This window comes from Mastigoproctus giganteus, chromosome 8 (assembly GCF_048544385.1).
Source record: "Mastigoproctus giganteus isolate SK-2022 chromosome 8, ASM4854438v1, whole genome shotgun sequence".
In the NCBI taxonomy this organism is placed as follows: domain Eukaryota; kingdom Metazoa; phylum Arthropoda; class Arachnida; order Uropygi; family Thelyphonidae; genus Mastigoproctus; species Mastigoproctus giganteus.
Genome location: NC_143582.1, coordinates 207,378,272 through 207,398,425, shown reverse-complemented (window position 1 = coordinate 207,398,425; position 20,154 = coordinate 207,378,272). Strand labels below are relative to the sequence as shown.

Here is a 20,154-nt window from a genome sequence, read left to right as displayed (position 1 = left end):
TCATCTTCAACAACACTAATATTTCTAGACACGAACACATATCTTGAACACGTCTTTACTAGGGTTACCTGATTCCTAACCTTTCTTTTCGTACGTATCACAAATTACTTTCTGTGCATCGAAAAACACTACTAGACTTTCTCTTTCGCTTCCACCGTTATTTTTCTTCTAAGCAGCCGTTGACTTTGTAAAAGTTACAAATCCACCCCACTACACTCCCACATCTGGGGAGTTGCCACCAAAAGCTTTCTAAAACTCCTAGACTAGATCAAGAAGGGAGCAACCACGTTAATTAATGATCCCTCTCTCACAAATTCACTCCACTCCTTTTCGCAAACGTTCAATTTGTGCTGCATGCTTTTTCTCCAAGCATTTCCACGGGCACTGTTCTTCTGACTTGGCATCTGTCATGCCACCCCCTTTTTTCCACCTAATCAATCTGAGCAAGTGCATCAACGCAGCTAACGTTCTTCTTCTTTATTTATTCCCTCTATTTCTGTTTTCAGAAACAACCTTCCTGTATGTATGTGTATGTGTGTTGAAGTACATAGACTAACCCTTTGTTTTCTTTTTTCTTTTTATGTAAAAATAGTCTCTGTCTTGTTTTCCCTGGGTCGTGATAACCACGGTGCACAGTAATAAGACACTTCAATCTCGAGTGTGGTGCTTCGGTGAGTTTCTTCGAAATCGAGTGGCACGTAACTTACGTTAAATGTTTCCCGCCTTACCGGTACTACAGTCTAGACGCAACGGATCTTATCCTGTGTAAAACGTGGGCAGACGAGAATCACGTGCCGATGAGGACGCACATGTGCCGTCTGTTTACGAAGCCGTTAGACATTAGGGTAACCGCGACTAGTGCGTGTGGCCTCTCTGTAGTTTCAGTTAGGGAAAAGTGCTCTGGGACCTAAGATGGCGCTGTGCACGGTGCTGGACGAGAGAAGATAGAGGAGAGAGAGTTCATGTATGCGAAAATACCTTGAAGCACAATTATGTTTGGCTAGGTGTACTGAAGTCTGGAAACACCAAAAAAAGAAGGAAAGCCAGTAAGTGTTTGTTTGTTAAATTGATAAACAAAATAATTTTAAATGGGGTGACCCATTTCGTGGAAGTTTTGAACGATCACACGAATAGGCAATACGAATCAAGTATGATATTCACAGTGAGGGGAATAAAAAATAATAAAACTTTTAAAGATCGTTGTGTTGACATCACGAAATGGGATGAAAGTTAAACAAGTTCGACTATTGGGGAGTTTCATTTAGCAACGGTCGAACTAACCAAAAAAGGAAAGTAGGTAGTCAATCCGGCTGGTTTGAAAGTGATGTCCCATTCCACATCATTTCTAAAATGTCAGCTTTTGAATCTTTGATTATCCACCTCCTAGAATAGTTAGTGTATAATAATCATAGTTTGCAAGTTAATTCTTCATGGAAAAAGTTATATCTTTTTTATGGCATTTAACTATTAAAAAATAAACAAAATAAATTATTTTACATACCGGGACAGTGAGACCAAAGAGTTAATGTAAGTATGAGCGAAATTTATTATACATTTTTAGATTATTTACTGCTCACAAAAAAATACTGATTAGAGCGGGTGACATATGCGTTTCTTTACCTGTGCGCTACCCACTAGGTGATAACCATACAAAAATGCCTGGAGATGACGATAATTTAGATATTTTAAACAGAACCACTGAACGACTTTGGTAAATAATTTAATGATTATTTATGGGCATAATCTTAAAAATTTATTTTCATGCATAAAATATTATTCCTAATGATTTTATTACCACTTAAAAAGCTTGGTCTTATTTCTTTGTTTATTATGCAATATCCGCATTCTTTATTTATTTACAAAATGTATTTATTTATGTAAAATTCATTTTATTTCGAATTAAATTATTAGTCACAGTTATTAATGTGGTTAGTGCTGTAAGGTGGCGCTAGTAGAATTATGGTTAATTAAGATTCCGAACGAAATCTATCAAAAGTTTCGTCTGCTTTTACCACCTGCCGCTGTCACTTTGAATTCAGCACAGTTTATTATTAGATGGCAGTAATTCGAGTCTAGTTGTCAGCCCTGTTGAAGTGCTTCTTCCAACTAACTGTGTCTAGCGACTCACGGAATGGTGAATTCGATACAGCAAAAAGAACTTCCTTTGTTGTCATGTTTGCTTTCAAAATATTTTTACTATTTTGAAGGGTTGTAATTACAGGTGATTTTTCATATTGGCATCGTGAACAAAGACAAAAATTACCCTTTATTTTTAATTTGTTTGGCACGATTTTCATGACCATGTGTATTATTCTCAGTGTGAATAACATTCGCTGTCAGATTCTTCATATTCCGTTTGGTGTATTTGGTAAGTTGAAACTATTTGCAGATTAAATGTATTTGTTATATGTTCAAGCGGATGTGGAATGTAAAAACAATGCTCGACTATGAACGCTGGCACAAAATACAAGAAATACTACCGAAATCATAAAGCTAGTAAATGGTTTATTATATTATTGAAGGACTCAAAGATAAAATAAGGTAGCGATGGATAAAAGAAAAAAACCCAAATAAACAAAACAAGGGCGTTCTTTGAACCCACTGAAAACACAAGGGTTACAAGCACGATTACAATCAAATATGTCAGCAGAATCTTGTCATCACTGATGTTCAAGGTTCAGACAGGCAGTTGTGAACTTCGGTATCCGGACTGTTTTTTGTTTGTTGTTGTCTTTTTCTTTTCTTGCGTATTTTTCAATTATTTCGTAAAACTTTTTCTAGTTAGTTTACTGGTTACATATATTGTTTTATATAAAATATATTGAATTTTTGGAAATTTGTGTTCTTTGAAATATTCCACTGCATATTCTATTTATCTGAACCAAAATGTAAAGTAGTTTTTCGATCTCTGAAAGCTTAATAACCTGACTTGATCCATTAAATAAGTGATATGACAGCAGTTCTGACTTAGTTCGCCTCAACACCCTCAAGAATTTATTTCATTTTCTTCATTCTGTAAAGCAGACCTTCCACTCCTTTCTAGATTTTGAGACTAGTGAGTATTTCAGTAGTTTTCAGAAGACTAATTTCGCTAGGATTTCTTTTCTTTTCTACTGATATGTTTTCTAAACTGATTTCACTTTTCTAATTAAAAATAGGGCCCTCGTGGGTAGCACAGTTAGTAGAATAGCCGTCCTCCCTACACTGGGTGGAAAAGACCTGAGTTCGAGTCTCGTCGTTGAATGGAGGAATTTTTATGGGCCTTTTTCACAACGTGGCTGAGTTAGCCGGTCTCAGTGAGGACAGCATGGTTTATTCTCCAGGAAACTCGGGTTTTTCGTCCAGCAAACAGAAAATCAACCTCAGGACACACAATTTACAGACAGTATACACGGAGCAATATGGCCTTAGTCACTGATGCTCCTAAAATCCTACAACAACATGAAAAATAGGTTCTGTTACTTTTTAATGCGTACTTTGTGCTTGGTAATAGGAAATCAATGTCAGGCTTCAATTCTGTAAGGACCCACTCAAAGATCTATTCTTTTGAAAGGGAGACTGTTAACTGAATCTCTTCTCGAATAGGTAAGAAAAGCTATCAAGCGCAACAATTTTTTCCACAAGCGGAAAAACTTTTTTATACAGACTGCATTTTTTATTGTTCTGCCAAAGTTGCTTGTATTTACATCATATCAAGACTAAAAATTTAAGTCGATTTTGCTGTGCTTCAGAGATGAGCTCCAAAGCATTTCCATGCGAGTGCGTAACTTATTTGCTGTATGAACACAATGAGAGCTGTTTTTAAAGTGCCACGTCGCTTCGTTCTTAACTTACGAATACGACTGTATAACGTTTAATGATTAATAAGTTCGGTTATAAATAAAAAATAAATTCAAATCACACATAAACAAAATAAATATAAACCAATAATAAATACAAAGATGTATTTGCCTTTATTTTCTATGTCAGTGCCACAATAACACTGAAAACGAACTTCGGATATATAGCAATGAGCGAAAAAGGTACTCAGCATTATCTTGGCATAGCTGTGGAAAAATTCAATAATTTTTCTGTACCATAACTATATATTTGATCGTATTTATGCCATTTATTTAAAACTATTTTTTAGTGATAAATGCAATAAATACTATTAAATGACAAGATACGATAAGCTGTTGGTGAATCATACAATGAATGCTGAAAACTTTGCGTACTATTTTTTAAATGCGATAAATCATCGATAATAATCTAACTTAGTTAGCACTTTATTAGTTGTGCAGGCAATAAGGTTTTACAACGTAATATGATATTTTTGAAAATATGCTTTCAGAGCTGTAGAAATTGATTACTCTGTTGTGTTGTATGGCTTGTTTTTATCATTTAACATACTTCGATGAATTCTTAGGGTGATCTAGACACTGGATTAGTATACTAAGTTTTTTTTGCAGAGGAGATGACTCTTAATCTCCACTGTTATTTCCTTTGCTGCATTTTCCTTCTCGTCCTGTTTAACTTTATACGCATCTTGGGCCAGGATGGACATCCAACTCAAGTTGGACTGACTGCTAAGGTCGCTTTTTGCGCTGTAAAATGGCACAGCACCACGGAGAAATCAGAGATTTACAGTGCGCTCTAGGTCTCTGGGTACGAGGGGCCAGAACCGTCCACAATACAGAAATAAATAAATATCCTTATGTATCGGTTATAAGTTTTTCTGAAAACAACAGAATCACGTTGAAATATGAAATTATCATCAAAATATTTTACACATTATGTCATAAGCAGAGTGGTGTGTCTTTGCAGTTGGATGAGTCCGTAATCTTGGACTCCTCCTAAATCAAAGAAAATTTTCTTGTTAGCAACCGTGTTGTTAGCTGTTTCTGAACATCATTTGTCATTTCATCGACGCACCTTTATATTGCACAATAATCTGCATAACTTTCAAAATATCTGTTGGATCCTGATGCATTACGATGGTGATAACATCGAGCAAAGGTGGCATTATTAACGTTTCACCAACGTTATGTGGTTTACTACTCAGCATATGACGCAATAAATCCAACTCCATCTTTTTCATTGCTTTCTTTTTAATTGTCAGGCATGCCAAGCTTTCAGAAAAAAAAAATTCCTTCGTGTTTTATAAAATATCCCAATGGCTTACCCTTTTCGTCTGGGTATTTTGTGTTAAGATGATCGTGAAGGTATCATACTTGTTGGCACTGAAAGCACATTGGCAAATGCTTGTTAGTAGGAGACATTATTAATTCATTAATAAGCTCTTTGAATCTAAAACATCTAATAGTCTAATGAATACGGAAATCAGAACTTTTTCTTTGTAGTGATAGTTTTTAATTGGAGGCAAACTCAGAATCACAAAAAGTAAAACGATCCTTAAGAACTGTAAGAGAGATACATACGAAATCAACAAACGCTGTTTCGGTACATACACGCATAAGTAATACAAGACAAAAAGCATATACAAAGTACACACTTGTATAATGTCACATCATTTAAAATAATGCTTCGTGCAGTAACAGCAGGACTGTGCATATGTATCCAAAAGCTCGAGTGGATGGTTCATTTTGGGTCTCCCTTTCTTTTGCTATAGCTACGTTGTACCGCTTACGAAAAGCTTTAGAGGGCTCTCCTTCTGTGTCAGGGCTCGGGCGCATCGTATCCAACGCAGCCCCCCTTTTGCACAGCACTGATTAAATAGGTAAAGAAGAATAGCAACATTCTTCAGTGTTTTACAATTCTTTTTAGTTCAGAACACACAGACATTGTTGATCATGTTGCTATGCTGAACTAAAAGGTAGGCTGGATGATGCCGTCATTTCAGAATGCTTGTGTATGATTAAACTTTCTTATAGAATTTCATTTTTTCAGCATTGAAATTAAAACAGTATTTGGCGAGTTCTCCAACGCTCATCAAAAACCCTAAAAGACCCACGGTGAAGACTACATAGAAATAGACAATAATATATATAGTAATGCTTGTACATACACCGGGCGGAGTTATGCGGAGTTGTGCGAAAGCACCGGTGCCGCTTGTCAAAAAACACTATGTACATACACCGAATAGACAGCCTATGAACGCGGGAGTGCAAAACGAATGAAACGGTTCAGGACGCAAATACTCTCATGAGAGATACAAATAGCAAACAGATGTTCATCTCCAAACCTCCCCTAAGTTACAGTAACTCTAACTATACACAGGGAATACCAGATAAATTAAAGGATGGTGGAAAAATAACGACGTTGGAGAAATCTGTTCTTCTAATAACAACTTTTCTCTAATTTTTATGCCTGATTTAGTTTGATTTGGACAACTTTTCCAATTAACAAGCTTATTCTTATATGATTTTACATTTCTTTTTTCCGCATTTCAGAAAGAATAAAACCAGTGATGGCGAACCATTCGTATCAGCGTTTAGCATTAGCATTAGTGGAGGCATATGATGCAAGAAAGCAAGCTTATATAGCACCAGCTAAGAAAAAAATCCCTCCCATTTCACCCATCCGATCACTGCAAAATGTTTGTCTAGTTCAGCCTTAAATTTATTTAAGCTATCAATTTCCACAACAGATGGACGTCTGTTCCAAAAATCAACTACCCGCTGGCTAAAGGCAAACTTCCGCACATCTATTCTACAACTGTTTTCCTCAATTTGAATTTATTTTCCCTCAGGTGAGTAATCTGAGCAAAAAGAAGAATGCCATCAGCATTGAGCTTGCTCAAACCATTCAAGGCATTATACACCTCAATCAGATCACCTCGAAGCTTCCTAGTCTCCAGACGCTGCAATTTGCAGAACTTAAGCCTTTCTTGATGCTGCAACCCTTTATTCCATTCACCAATCTCGTTGCCCTTCTCTGTACTCGTTCAGGCAACTCTACATCCTTGCTAAAACGAGGCCACCAGACCTGTATGCAGTACTCGAGGTGTGGCCTGACCATTGCCTTATACAAGGGTATAATCACCTCCTTATCCCTGCTAGCAAAATTCCTGTATATCATTGACAAAACACCATGAGCTACTCTTGCCGCCTATCTGCACTACTCAGAAAACTTCATATCTGACTGCACAATTACCCCCAGGTATTTTTCATTCTCCACTGCCCTGAGTGTAGTACCACACAGTCGGTACGTTACTCTGGGGCTACTGCTACCCATATGCAGTACTTTGCATTTCTCAATGTTAAATTTCAGCCCATCAGCTCAACTTTTCTAGATCCTGTTGCAATAGTGTACTGTCATTAACAACCCTGCAAACCTTCGTATTGTGTACAAAATTGGACATTAATCCTGACATACCTTCGTCAATATCATTTATAAATAGAGAAAACAACAACGGACCCAACATTAAACCTTGGGGATTCCACTAATAACATTATTCCGCGAAGAGCAGTGTCCATTGATTACCACACTCTGTCTTCTCCCACTCAACCGTCTCTTTATCCATAGCAGCCACTTGCCCCTAATGCCATACTGCTCAAATTTGTACAGTACTCTTCCATGTGCAACAGCATTAAAAGCTTTCCTAAAATCCAAGTATATATATGTATAAAAATTATTTTTTGCATCCTCTTCCTTTGTGACCATATCATAGTATCCAATCAAATTGGTTAGACAAAACTTCCCCTTGACAAGCCCATGCTGTGTTTGAACTATAACTGCAGCCTTGTCTAGTTGATCCTGCAGTTCTTTTTTAACGAGTGACTCCATTAATTTCCCCTGATCAGAAGTTAAGCTAACAGGTCTGTAATTACTCGTGTCACCCTTTGATCCCCCTTTGTGTATTGGGGACAAATTTGCACATCTCCAGCACGGAGACCTCCCCTGAGTCGAAGGGTGCTCTTATAATTATGACTAATGATTCGCTTACTTCCTTTGCTGCCTCCTTTTTATATAACTGGATAGATCCCATCCACCCCAGGTGCTTTTCTTATGTTCAACCTCAACAATTTTAATTTAGCAGTGGCTAAAACTTTGGCTGGACCAGCAGCTGCAGTCAGTACTTACTAACTAAAAATCTTACCCCATATGTCATCAAGACTTACTACCTAGTTAATACTAGTTAATAGAAGTTTCAAGAATCAGAGATAAGAATTTTTCAAATTTTTCCAGAAACATTCACAGAAATGGCTAAAAATTAGTATTCAGTTTACTTGGTGCGCATACGACAGAGAACTTTGAATGCTTAGTTGCTGAGCTTAATAGAGTATCTGTGTCTCTTAAAAAATCTTGATTGCGATTGAAAGATATGTTACATGCCCAATTTCGAGTTATTGCTTATACAAGTTCCTTACACTTTTTTCATAGGAATTCGTACTTATTTTCTAGGAATTTATACATTTCACTCCCAATTTTGTACATTTCTTTTTAAATATGAATTTGTAAGAGCTTGGGTGCGAATTACAAAATGAACACTTTTTTATATATATTCCATTTGTTATATTTTAAAATTTTCGAGTTTTTATGAATTATTTTCTATTTTTACTTTTAAAATTGCGTTTGCAGTTGATTACAAATGAAATCTAAACCATGCTTTTTTTTTATAAATACTGTAATGTTTTTGATATTCACTTTGGCTACTTTATTTTTTTAGATCTTGAAATGGGGATGTCTGTAACTTGGGACTTAATTTAATTTAATAGGGTCTCTGATATTGTAACCATACTGTTGTTGTTGTTGTTGTTGTTGTAATAGGGTTTTAGGGGCATCAGCAACTAAGGCCATATTGCTCCGTGTATGCTATTTGTAAATTGCGTGTGTTATTACGTCGATTTTCTGTTTTGCTGGATGAAAAACCCGTGTTTCCGGGGAAAAACCATGCTACCTTCGCCTGAGACCGACTAACTGAGCCACGTTGTGAAAAAGGCCCATAAAAATTGCTCCTGTCACCCACGGGACCTGACCACAGATCTTATCCGCGGGGTGCTTGGAGAACGGCGATTCTGCCAACTGTGCTACCCACGAGGGCCCGACCGTACTGCTCTGAGACTTTGTGACCACCAATTAAGGGTTGTAATATATGGATGGCCAATTACAAATCATTAATCCAAAAATGTCAGTAAAAAATGTTCCAATAGTTTATGCGTCTATATCCCTAAGAATATCTGTGTACACAAAATATTTAGGTATATATATATATATATATATATATACAGTATATGAAACTGTGGATGCTTCCTCACCACCTAAATAAAATTATCTGTGTACGTCATTGTTGGCACCATTTCGCCTTGGTAAGTCAAATTATTTATTAATTTGGCACCAAGCAACAAAAGGGTTCGCCAACCCCGGCTAACCATTACTTTTTTTGAGTCTTTGTTTTTTTTTTTCTTTCTTTTTCTGGTATTCTTGTTCCTGTCCATGCGTTGTGAATATAGGTTTATTTATAGCTGGGCGTAAGATTAAAGGCTACAATGTGGATAAGTGGATTCAATTAAGTACATCATAATAAAGTTAAGAAGTCTCAGAATTTTAGATGCATTGAACGATCCTCCTCCTCCCACTCCTTACTTTATTAAGAAGTAAATCTGCGTTTGAAGTTATTTTTAGACCTTAAGTGACGCGCATGAAGTGAACGCTGAAGTAGGAAAAATTCATAAAGTTTCGGTCACGTTTACGAAAATATCTGAAAAAGTCAACAGCCAACTCAAACTAAAGTTAAAAATACATTAATGCATTTCACACAGAACTTTTTTTGATGACGAATTGTAATTATTATTAACTTGATAATTTTGTAATGAATAACTTCATGAAAGTTTATCAACCTCGACTCGAATCAGAACAAACACTTCACATACCGGTGGCCAAAATTAACTTCAACAATTCATCGCTGGAAAAATATTTAGACAGAAGAAGATTCACACTACTAAAAAAAAATAAATTACAAAAGTAATTAGTTACAATACTGGCCGGTAGGAAGCGTGGTTATATCCTTGATGCGACTGTATATTGTGAAACTTAACAATAATCTTGTTGTTAATACGATTGTGCCAGCTCAGAGATTTGTTATAATTTCTCACGTTGGTTTCGAAATTAAATTATTACTTTATATTTAGAATTTTTAGTTATTTTAGTGTTGCTTTTTGTAACTATGATTTATACATATTTTGTAGAACACTGTGACACTGGACATTTAACTATCTCAAAGAAAAGGCATGCATGCATACTACCCTATTGTCCATGTTGACAAAATTCGGAACTGGGGTAGAGACGTCAATATTACTGTACTTCATAAATTATTGGTAATTCATTTAATTAACACACTTTAACTATATGATCTCATTATAACACTTTTATACCATTAGACTTGTAGATTCAGTTTTTACTTTAAAGGTGACGTTCGGAAGCATCTGAGTGTGATGGAATTCATCAAACCAATAATCAGCATTGTAACTTGTATGTTTATTGTGCACGCTTTTTCCTATGTCGCTACTGTGGTTTTTTCGATGGCGAACCCACAACAGCTCTGGCTTCCAAGTGACTCCAAGGCACAAACATCCGAATGGTGATTTAAGCCAACAAAAGTTCCCTCAAACAAGAAGATATAGTATTATTTCACCATACATTCATTTTTAGCCCAATCAGATGATTGGACTAAAAATGATAATGTGAACTGGGACTGTTAGGCTCTGGAGCAACGTATGTAGTTCCTGTTACGCATGCTCTGAGATCAAATCAGTATGCAGCCGATCAATGGGTTTCTCTGTAATTTTCTTCGGACTTCCAAATGCAGGCTCGGTTTAATTTTGGCTACAGGTATACAGTATTTCCAAAATATCAATCCCAAATTTTATTGGAAAATTTTTACGAGTGACCTAGCTTTTATGTTTCCAAAGTATATGCAGAGGCAGTAAACTCTTGCTTTCTGGGACCTAGTACTAATAATCTCTTGAGTGACTTCACATTAAACTTTCAAAGACTTAGTCATCGATAGAGTACATAAAAAAATGTCCTCATGGGTAGCACAGTTAGTAGGATCGCCGTCCTCCCCACACCGGTGGAAAGGGCCTAAGTTCGAATCCCGTCGATGAACGGAAGAATATTTATGGGTCTTTTTCACAATGTGGCTGAGTTAGTCGATCTCAGGCTAGGGTAGCATGGTTTTGTTTTTTCTCCGGGAAACTCGGGTGTTAAGTCCAGCAAACAGAAAATCGCCCTCGGCACACACGAACTTTACAGACAATATACACGGAGTAACATGACCTTAGTCGCCGATGCACCTAAAATAACAACGACATATAAAAATAAAAATAAATCATATCGTCAACTCCATATTTTCTTGAATCTGAAAGTGGTTTACTATCTAATTAATTCCTGCTGTCAGTCTCGCAGTATTAAAAAGAGGGGTTTTATCCCCAGTCCTTAAAATGCTCGGAGAAGTCTTAATGCTTGTTCTAATTTTGCAGATATATCATAAGGAACCAGTCTATATCCACATTTCGGTCTGAGTAGATCAGCGTAACAAACATCCTGCAGATTGTCCATTCAGCTCTGGATTGGATAATCTGCTGTATCCTGCAGATTGTCCATTCAGCTCTGGATTGGATACATTGAATATGTATATAGCTTGCTTTGGATGCGATCAACATTGCATTTTTGCTGAAAGATTACCGTAGGCACTACGACATACCTAATGATATCTCTTCTTTATAAAGAACGCATTACTGAACGAATCTCATGTGTTCATGATCTTTTTAGTCAGCTTTCTAAGCATATTTATTTCTAGAAGTGTTTTTCATAACGGACATTGCCCGATTATTTTTCTAATGCGCTCTGGCCTCTTCTAACAATATATTATCGCTAGAAGTCAAAGATGATGTCAGCGAACTCTTTCCGATCTTGGCGTATTGATGTCAACTTGGCCTTGGTCTAAATCCAGACAAGTGGACTCAAATTACTTTCCAAGAAACAAACTACCTTTTGTCATAAGCCCTAAAATTGGTAGTGCACAGAAAGTTCAACAGGCAAAGGACCTTGGAATTATAATAGGCTGCCAACTAACTCTCCGTCCACATGTTCATTATGTTCATGTTACATGCTGTCTTAGTAAATAGCAGTTGGGACGCATTCGGGATATTATGGTTCTATTTTTATACATCTTCATGATTATCTATCCTGTCGTGACTTATGATGCTATAATTTGGATTTCTATCTCAAACCAAACCTAAAGGGGGTTCTAACGGACGAACACGGGAAGATGAACTTGCCCCAGTATAAGGGTGGTTTTGAGTTCAACAAGTTCCAACTCTCGAGTCAGCTAAAATATGAAACGTATACCTCAAAGACCTTGCCTATATCATTTACCTGGCAAACATGCATCAAGGTTTAATTACAAACCGTGTTTCTGGAACATAACCAGTTAGAGAATTCCAGGAGAACGGTTACAATGTAACACGTTATTGACTTTCAAACACAGTGCTGAGACAGCTCTTTCTTCCATACCAATCAGTTTTGCTATTTAACTTTTAAAATGTTGACCCACACAGATTCTCTTTTGTTAGAAAATAAACAGCCACGTTGAAAGTTTTTGTTTTCCAGCCAATGAATGAAACAGAAAGAAGAAATATTTATCGGAAAGATGGCGCTTCTTCTCATCTCAATAACCTTTATATAAAAGCAAGTTGTTAGAATTAGATTTTTTTTTACAGCATTTTTTTTTTTTTTTCTTACTATCAAACAAAATTATCCTCCGTGCAGCATAGCAGGCACCTTCCACTCGTTTGGAGAAGTGTAGGTTCGATTCCCGTTGATGACTGAAGGAATTTATCAAGTCCTCTTCATTCAAGGCTGTAGTTAGCCGATCTCAGGTGGAGAATGTAGAGTTTTTCATCCGGCACAATATGCAAATCGGCCCGTAAACTCTACAGACAAAATACACTTACGGTTGTGAGCATACGTTTGGGGAAAAGGGGAAGGCTGAAATCTTTTTCTTATATATGAAACAAAATTATTATAAAAGAATTCCATCTGATAGGGATAATTTAAAATTGCCAGCAATAATATAACGTGCTGAAATCACTATTCCGGTTATCGGATTCAATTGATCTAATTACTTCGTGATTATTAAAAAATAAACGAAATAAACAAAGAGATAACAGTTGACACGAACGAACAACATCGAAGTTAATAGGCATGGTCTAATTGCTTTTTCTCTATCTGATAAACAGCTAATGCATCCAATAATATCAGTAATTCAAAAATAATTATGTGGGGGCAAAAAAAATCTGTAAGCCGACGTTACACAGAATGCCTTCTAAGGTTCCCCGAGGTTCGTATAGATACCTCGTAGCCAAAGTCCCAGGTGGGTGTTCGATGGCTGAGTCATTCGTCTATCAAGCGAAGGCCACAAACTCGATAAACTTCGTTGAACTAGTTTATGATATTCTAATTAAAAGCGACCACGCACCCACAAACCGCAGTCTGCACCTGTAGTGGGAGGTTAATAGCGGATGAGATAAACGATATCGTATTATTTTAAATGGTTATAACTTTGTATCGGAGTTAGCTGCAGCGTGGACAACGAGAGAATTGTCAAAAGATGGATAGTGATTAAAATAATAAAGAAATCAAACTTAGGCTATCATTAAACGTGATGTGGGTCAGTCTCTGTACTTTAACTGATAAGTTGGGGAGGTTAATTATAACGTCCCTATATTTTAACAAGATCATGTAAATAGCGAAACACACGAAGTCCATGCTTGGCCCACTGGATTTTTTTGTAAATTTTTTGAAATTCAATACAGAAAAAGAATCTTTGGAGATAAGGCGACAGATACGGTAAAAAAAAATATAATTTTAATGCTCATTTCAATTTAAATATACACTGACAGCACACAATTCATGGGATACCTGGGTCCTGGGCAATGCGACGCTGTCACTTGGGCGAAAGAACAACGGCACTGGACCTAGGATGATTGGAGACGGGTCTCCTGGTCCGATGAGTCCCGTTTCCAGTTATTTCGAGCGGACGGGAGGGTGCTTCTTGACGGAAACCGCACGAAACTATGCACCCGTCATGTCAACAAGGAACTGTTCAGGCAGGTGGGCGGTCGGCAATGGTCTGAGACGTGTTCAACTGTCACCATTGGGACCTCTGGTACGTCCAAACGCATCTCTGAATGGTCCAGGTTACGTGTCCATCCATGCAGACAGTCTGCATCCCTTCATAGTCATTGTCCCACAGCGCAATGGACTCTTCCAGCAGGACAATACGCCTCCTCTGAGAGCTGGGAACATGGTTCGAAGAGCATTCCGCAGATCTTACCACCATGGACTGGCCTGTATGTTCACAGGACATGAATCCTGTGGAGCATCTTTGGGATGCTGTGGAAAGGTCCATTCGAGATTTGGATCCTCCACCCAGGAATACAACGGAATTATGGACAGCGGTGCAGCAAGCATGGATGGAAATACCTGTGGAACGCTTTCGTGAACTAGTGGACTCAATGCCTCGTCGTGTGACTGCCCTTATCCGGGCGAAAGGTGAGCCACCCGTTACTAGGGAAGTATCCCATGATTTCGGTCCACTTATTGTGTATGTGCAGGATAGAAATTTTTAGGGACAGAAATTTTTTATGAAAAAAAGAGATAAATAAATTCCGCCGCGCTTTTTAGATATCATACAGTATAAAATCATTCTTATAGGTCCTGGTGGAGTTAAAGATTCGCAAACATCATGAAGCCGATTTAAATTTCAGGGAGATGTCCCAAAAGTCAACCATACATTAAGACTAGAACAAATCAACAGATAAATGAGATTTTAATAACAGCAATAAAACAAAAACTGTAACCCAATCATTCACCTACTCATATCGACTGTCATTCCGATCACGATGCACAGCATCACCGAAGAATATCATTCAAATGATCACCTTTAGGCGATCATCAAATATCTTTTTCCCGATGTGAAAGTTGGTAGTGCCCCAGTTATTTAACTACTGCGCCTGTTAACACAGCCATTAAAATGAAATACTAACTCACCATAAAAAAATAAATAAAATAATAATAATAATAAATACATATTCGCTTGTGCCATTCCACCTGTAACGTCACTTTTTAACAGAATAAAATGTTTCCATTCTGGATCATCATTCAGTGCATGCATAAGGAAGTTCCCAAGGGTGAAATAGACTGGATTGTTTGGGATTATCGTTCAGGTAGCCTATGTCATGAGGAGCCAGCATTTCTTGACTAAAAACAACTTGTGTTCCAACGCCAATTTTTTGTGAAGGAATCCTAACACCTGAGACTGGTTAAATCGCCTCCATTTGAAAAATGTTTCAAGTATATTCCACGCGTCATCGACTGGATTCGAACCAGAAGATGAAACCTTTCCAATCGATCAAAAGTGTCATAGCATTATGGGGATGACATGCGATGTGCAGTTAATTCTGAAATCCCAGTCTTACGTGCAGTCTCTTATTGATTTTCCTGAGCTTGGTGTTTCCAGTTTGTGTAGTGGATTCCTTATTGTTGGAACCTCCCAAAATTCTTATCTTCTAGGCCTCTTGTTTCCGGATGCTTTTCCTTGAGTCATGCTCCAAATTATTTTTTGCAAGTGGAGCATGATGCAGATGCAGAACGGTTTTAATTCACGTGAAAAGATGGAACTCTCATGATTCAATATGCCGCTTTATTTACCATTCACTATTGAACTTCAACCTTGACAATCGACAGTTCATTCTGAAAGATTTGGGTTTCAAAATTGTATTTCTAATTCACCACTTGCTTATAAACCCATTGAGAGACTATGGAAACCATCTAGCATCTGTTCAGTCTTGTAGTCACCGAATTAACAGACTACTTCTCTTTTCTTTCGTTCATTTTCTCTCTTTGGAACAACTTTCTTTCATATGTACTTCCTGAAAATTACAACCCGCAGAAATTCAAGTCATATCAACATTTTTTTATTTTCTCAACCTTTAACATGACGAAAGATGATGAAACCAGTTATATGAGGTGGTCGATGAACAGTTAGACCTGTCTCGGCATTAGATAACTTTTAACATGTTCAAATAACAGCTTAATTTGTGAAGAAGCCGCTATTTTTTTTCCCCCATTGCAGTTCAAAGTAAAAATTCAGACCACCAGCATAATGCATATTTAAAGAGAGATGTGAATATATAATTATTTCTTGTGTAATAAAAATTGTGAATGATTTGATTGCGCTTTTTCCTCAATAACAGTATTTTCAATTATTTCAAAACGGGAGTGGGGACACGGTTGATATTTCGACAGTCTATACAAAAATTTCTTTCTAAACCGGCTCTGATTTCAGACAACGTTCCAGACGCTGTGATATGGAGGGGCGGGGGAACAACTGATTTTTGCAGCTGCTCTTTCTCGCCGTCTTCCCTGGGGATTTTTATCTAAAGGTTATTGGCACAACGCAATCTGATACAGCCAACACAGAAAAGTATTAACTTCTAGTATCAATATTCAGTGCCAGCTGGCCTTATTAATTCACATGATAAAACTGTGGAATTAGTCCCATTGCTCATCGGTTCCTCTCAGTTCTTATGAAACAAGTCAATTAGACTAGTGTTTCTCAACTCCAGAAAATTTCTGGAATTTTGAATTGGTATATAATATAATTTATTATAATTTTATAATATATAATTATATTATATATTATAATATAATATAATTTATAATTTAAAGCCAAGATTTTCCTTTTAAACAGGTGCTAAAATACAGCTTCCTTCCTCATATGCCTCCGGTTACATTTACCACCAGCTAATAAACAATTCTTTTGGACAGGATGAAAAAACCTCATGGGAGAAATCCTACTCCATCACCCGAGATTGGCTAACTACTACAACTCTGATTGAAGAAGTCTTTAAGAATTATTCTTGTTCTCCGACAAAATTCGAATTCCGACCTCTCCAAATGATGGGTAAGTGGCGAAACTGTCACAGAGGATTGAAGAACACTAAGCTAGAGTAATTGTGATTGCTATATGAATTCCATTTACTATCTTATTTGAGATAACCTAGGGATCGCCTCTCTTTTTTTATTTACATCGATCTCCCAAGATCACACCTGGTCTAGACATTCAGACTAGTTTCTATACACCCGGTAATTCGGTAATTAACATAAAAATATGATCTCTTCTCTCAGGGACTCTAGGCTTGATAAATAATTCTGTAAACTTTTCCTTCTACAGGTTCTTTTCGATCTTTACAAACTGTTAATTTTTCCACTAATGGAATACATATAATCTGTTATCCTGGCCAGAAATATTTTTCCAGAGCACTCAAACTATTGAAATTTGATTCATCAAATTTTCTGTTTTACCGAGAAACTGCCAGTTTATTTTTTAGTAACTTCCCTATGAAAAAAATAAAAGCCATTTATTTGCTCTGACTGATTTCATAATTTCCAGACTAAATGGCAGAACTTGCTTGCCATTTGTCGTTCTCGATTTAGAACCAGCTTCCTAAATTTAATCCATGCCGAAATCTTGCTTTATTTAATAACCATGATATGGCCGCTTTTACTTCCCTCGCTTGTTTCTTAAAGACTGAACTGTCCATAAATTATACCAACATGACTTAGTTTTTAATTTTAGTTTTTCATTTATGTGCATTAACATAGCTGAACATTTATTATATTTATTTCCAGTCGACTCTTTCATGAGGACATTATAGCATGTCCACAAAGCAACCAAGAACTTATAAGAACGGATAAGCAACCAAGAACTTATCCTTTCAAGGTATAATATGCAAGTACTACTTTGATGTTTAGGGCAGATTCTTTGTGACCCTATTCCAATGAAGAAACCAGTAGTCAGACTCAAGGATATTCTTTAAATAGGTGGAAGGTGGCGATGATCAAATGATCATTACAATATGATTGGGTTGAAACAGATGGCTATATACTGTACAAGGGGAGTTTGAAAAGTTTCTAGCCTCTCATAAAAGGAATGCTGGAAAGTTGCGAAAACCCATTTATTTTTCAACATAGTTCACTACACACTTTTAAGTCAACACACTTTTTGGTACGATTCACTAGCTTTCGTAACCCGCTCAAATAAAATTCAAAAGATTTTAACTCAAAGAAGTTGTTGACTGCATCCATCGTAGTATTGGCACAATCGAATTTCTGTCCTTTCAACTCCTTTTTGAGATTTGGAAATAGAAAATAGTCTGATGAAGCCAAATCTTATGAGCAGTGCGGATACTGTAATAGCTCGAACCCACAGTCACGCAGCGTTGCCTGAATCACAAACGCTGTGTGCACTGGTGCATTGACCATGGATGCCATGACCATTTCCTAGATAACTTCTGCATTCCTCTTAGCGTAGAAATATCTTTCCAATTCGTCGTCAGAATTAGCTAATTTAAGAAGACTAACGAGGCAATTTCTGCCTTTGTGTAATTAAACCTTTTCTTCTTTCCTTTTTTTTTCGTTCCCTCCAACTTCCCCCTTACAGGTTTCACCCTTGAAATTCTATTGATATTTCAATAGAATCATCTTTTTACGTCATCCAACTTAATATCCTTTTCGCCACTGCTGTTCAACGCATTTACAGTCCATCTGATGGATGGACTATAACGGTAAAAATGCCTTAATGTGTTTATTTATTATTTTTTTTTTTTTCCTTTTAAATGATTTACTTCTTTTGCAAAGTGACTGTGAAAACGAGTGATACCTTCACGTACTGTCTTATACCGTCGGCTTTCTTCATTAAAGTTTACAAAAAATAAATGCTAAACGTAACAGCTTCAAAATTAAAGTGTAATTATAAGCAAATATGATATAACAGATTTAATTTTACAGGAAAAGATTAATCTTTAATCATTTCCTGTTAATAATGGCTTTCCACAACTTTATGTGTATGCGTCCTTCTCGCCACATTTATCTCTTTCGTTCTATTTCATGTTCAGCCTTCATTTTCTCTCTCCGTATGTTTACATCTTTTTTTTCTCTTTTTTTTTTTTGCCGTTATTACATCCGGTTTGTAGCAGGAAGAGGTTGGTACATATTTTCCTTTTGTATTTCCTCAATAAAGAATGTTTAAAGTAACGCCCAAACAGACACAAAATGTACCTTCCATACCCCCCCACACCACCCAATCCTTTCCAGCTACTATTCTAAAGGATGTTGTAGAAACTACCGGGCTCTCTGCCAAGTGCTGGGCGATGAACATTTACAAAGAATTTCTCTATTCAGGTGGGAATTTCACGTTTAACATTGTAAACGCTTGTTGTTTGCATTAGAAAATTTACAATTTGCTTTTGCATGTCCTATTTACATTCAGAAAATAGAATTCGACCATCTACCTTTCTGAAATAGCAATTACCCAGTTTAAACCCAGAAAGATATACGCTTTTATTTATAGAAAAAAATATTTTTGGTTGATTTCGTTTCTACACACACCAAGTGGTTGGCTATAAACGATAACTAATACCCACTTTTCTCCAGAGAGAGAGAGAGAGAGAAAGAAATCTTTGTATATTAGTTTTCAATATTGGCTCTGCGTTCTCAATACCGAATTTTATTTAATTTTCAACGAATTAAATAAGATAGATGAAAATACAAAGTATTCTTAAGATAACCAGCATTTTTTTTGCCGATGTCAGGGAAGAAATCCTTTCTATATACTGGAAAAATGCCTTTTACCAGGAAGTTCCAAAGGTCAACTAATTAAACACAAGGTCTGACAAGAATTCATTAGAAGATGCCCAAAGGTGTGGTAAACTTTAAAATATTTCCGATTTTCGCTGAATCATGGATAATTCTGGAATGAAAATGGCAGATAGTGTAAGATTGTCATAGCTTTCGGTTGAATGATTTGAAATATCATGTTTAATCATGTTTGTATATCAAAGATGTCTGCAAGGGCGATTTCCCGAAAAGTTACAATACCCTCCGGGCAACAAAAAGTTGCTTCACCAAGAGAACTTCTGAAACTTGTGGATAAGATAGCGGCATATGTGATGCAATACAGAAACATTATTTTAAAATTTAAACTGTAAATTTACTAACCAAACAGAATACAATATCCTATAATTAGGCAATCAATACAAAAAGAGGGCAAAAATCGTGTACAATATAATACAGATATTTAGAAACAACATAATAAAAAATATAAAAAATAATTTTAATCAGAGTTTCTTGACGTGCTATACTCTTCTA

At 36.5% G+C, this 20,154-nt stretch overlaps 1 protein-coding gene across 1 annotated transcript in view; it reads left to right on the top strand.

Annotated features, from left to right (window-relative positions):
• The first annotated feature begins 858 nt into the window (after positions 1-858).
• Positions 859-20,154, top strand: part of LOC150082229 (uncharacterized) — a 193,010-nt gene continuing 173,714 nt past the window's right edge. Inside the window, exons 1-2 of the mRNA XM_090380454.1 lie at positions 859-1,046; positions 16,697-16,909. The gene's annotated coding sequence lies outside the window, so the exon portion shown is untranslated. The remainder of the gene's footprint in view (positions 1,047-16,696; positions 16,910-20,154) is intronic.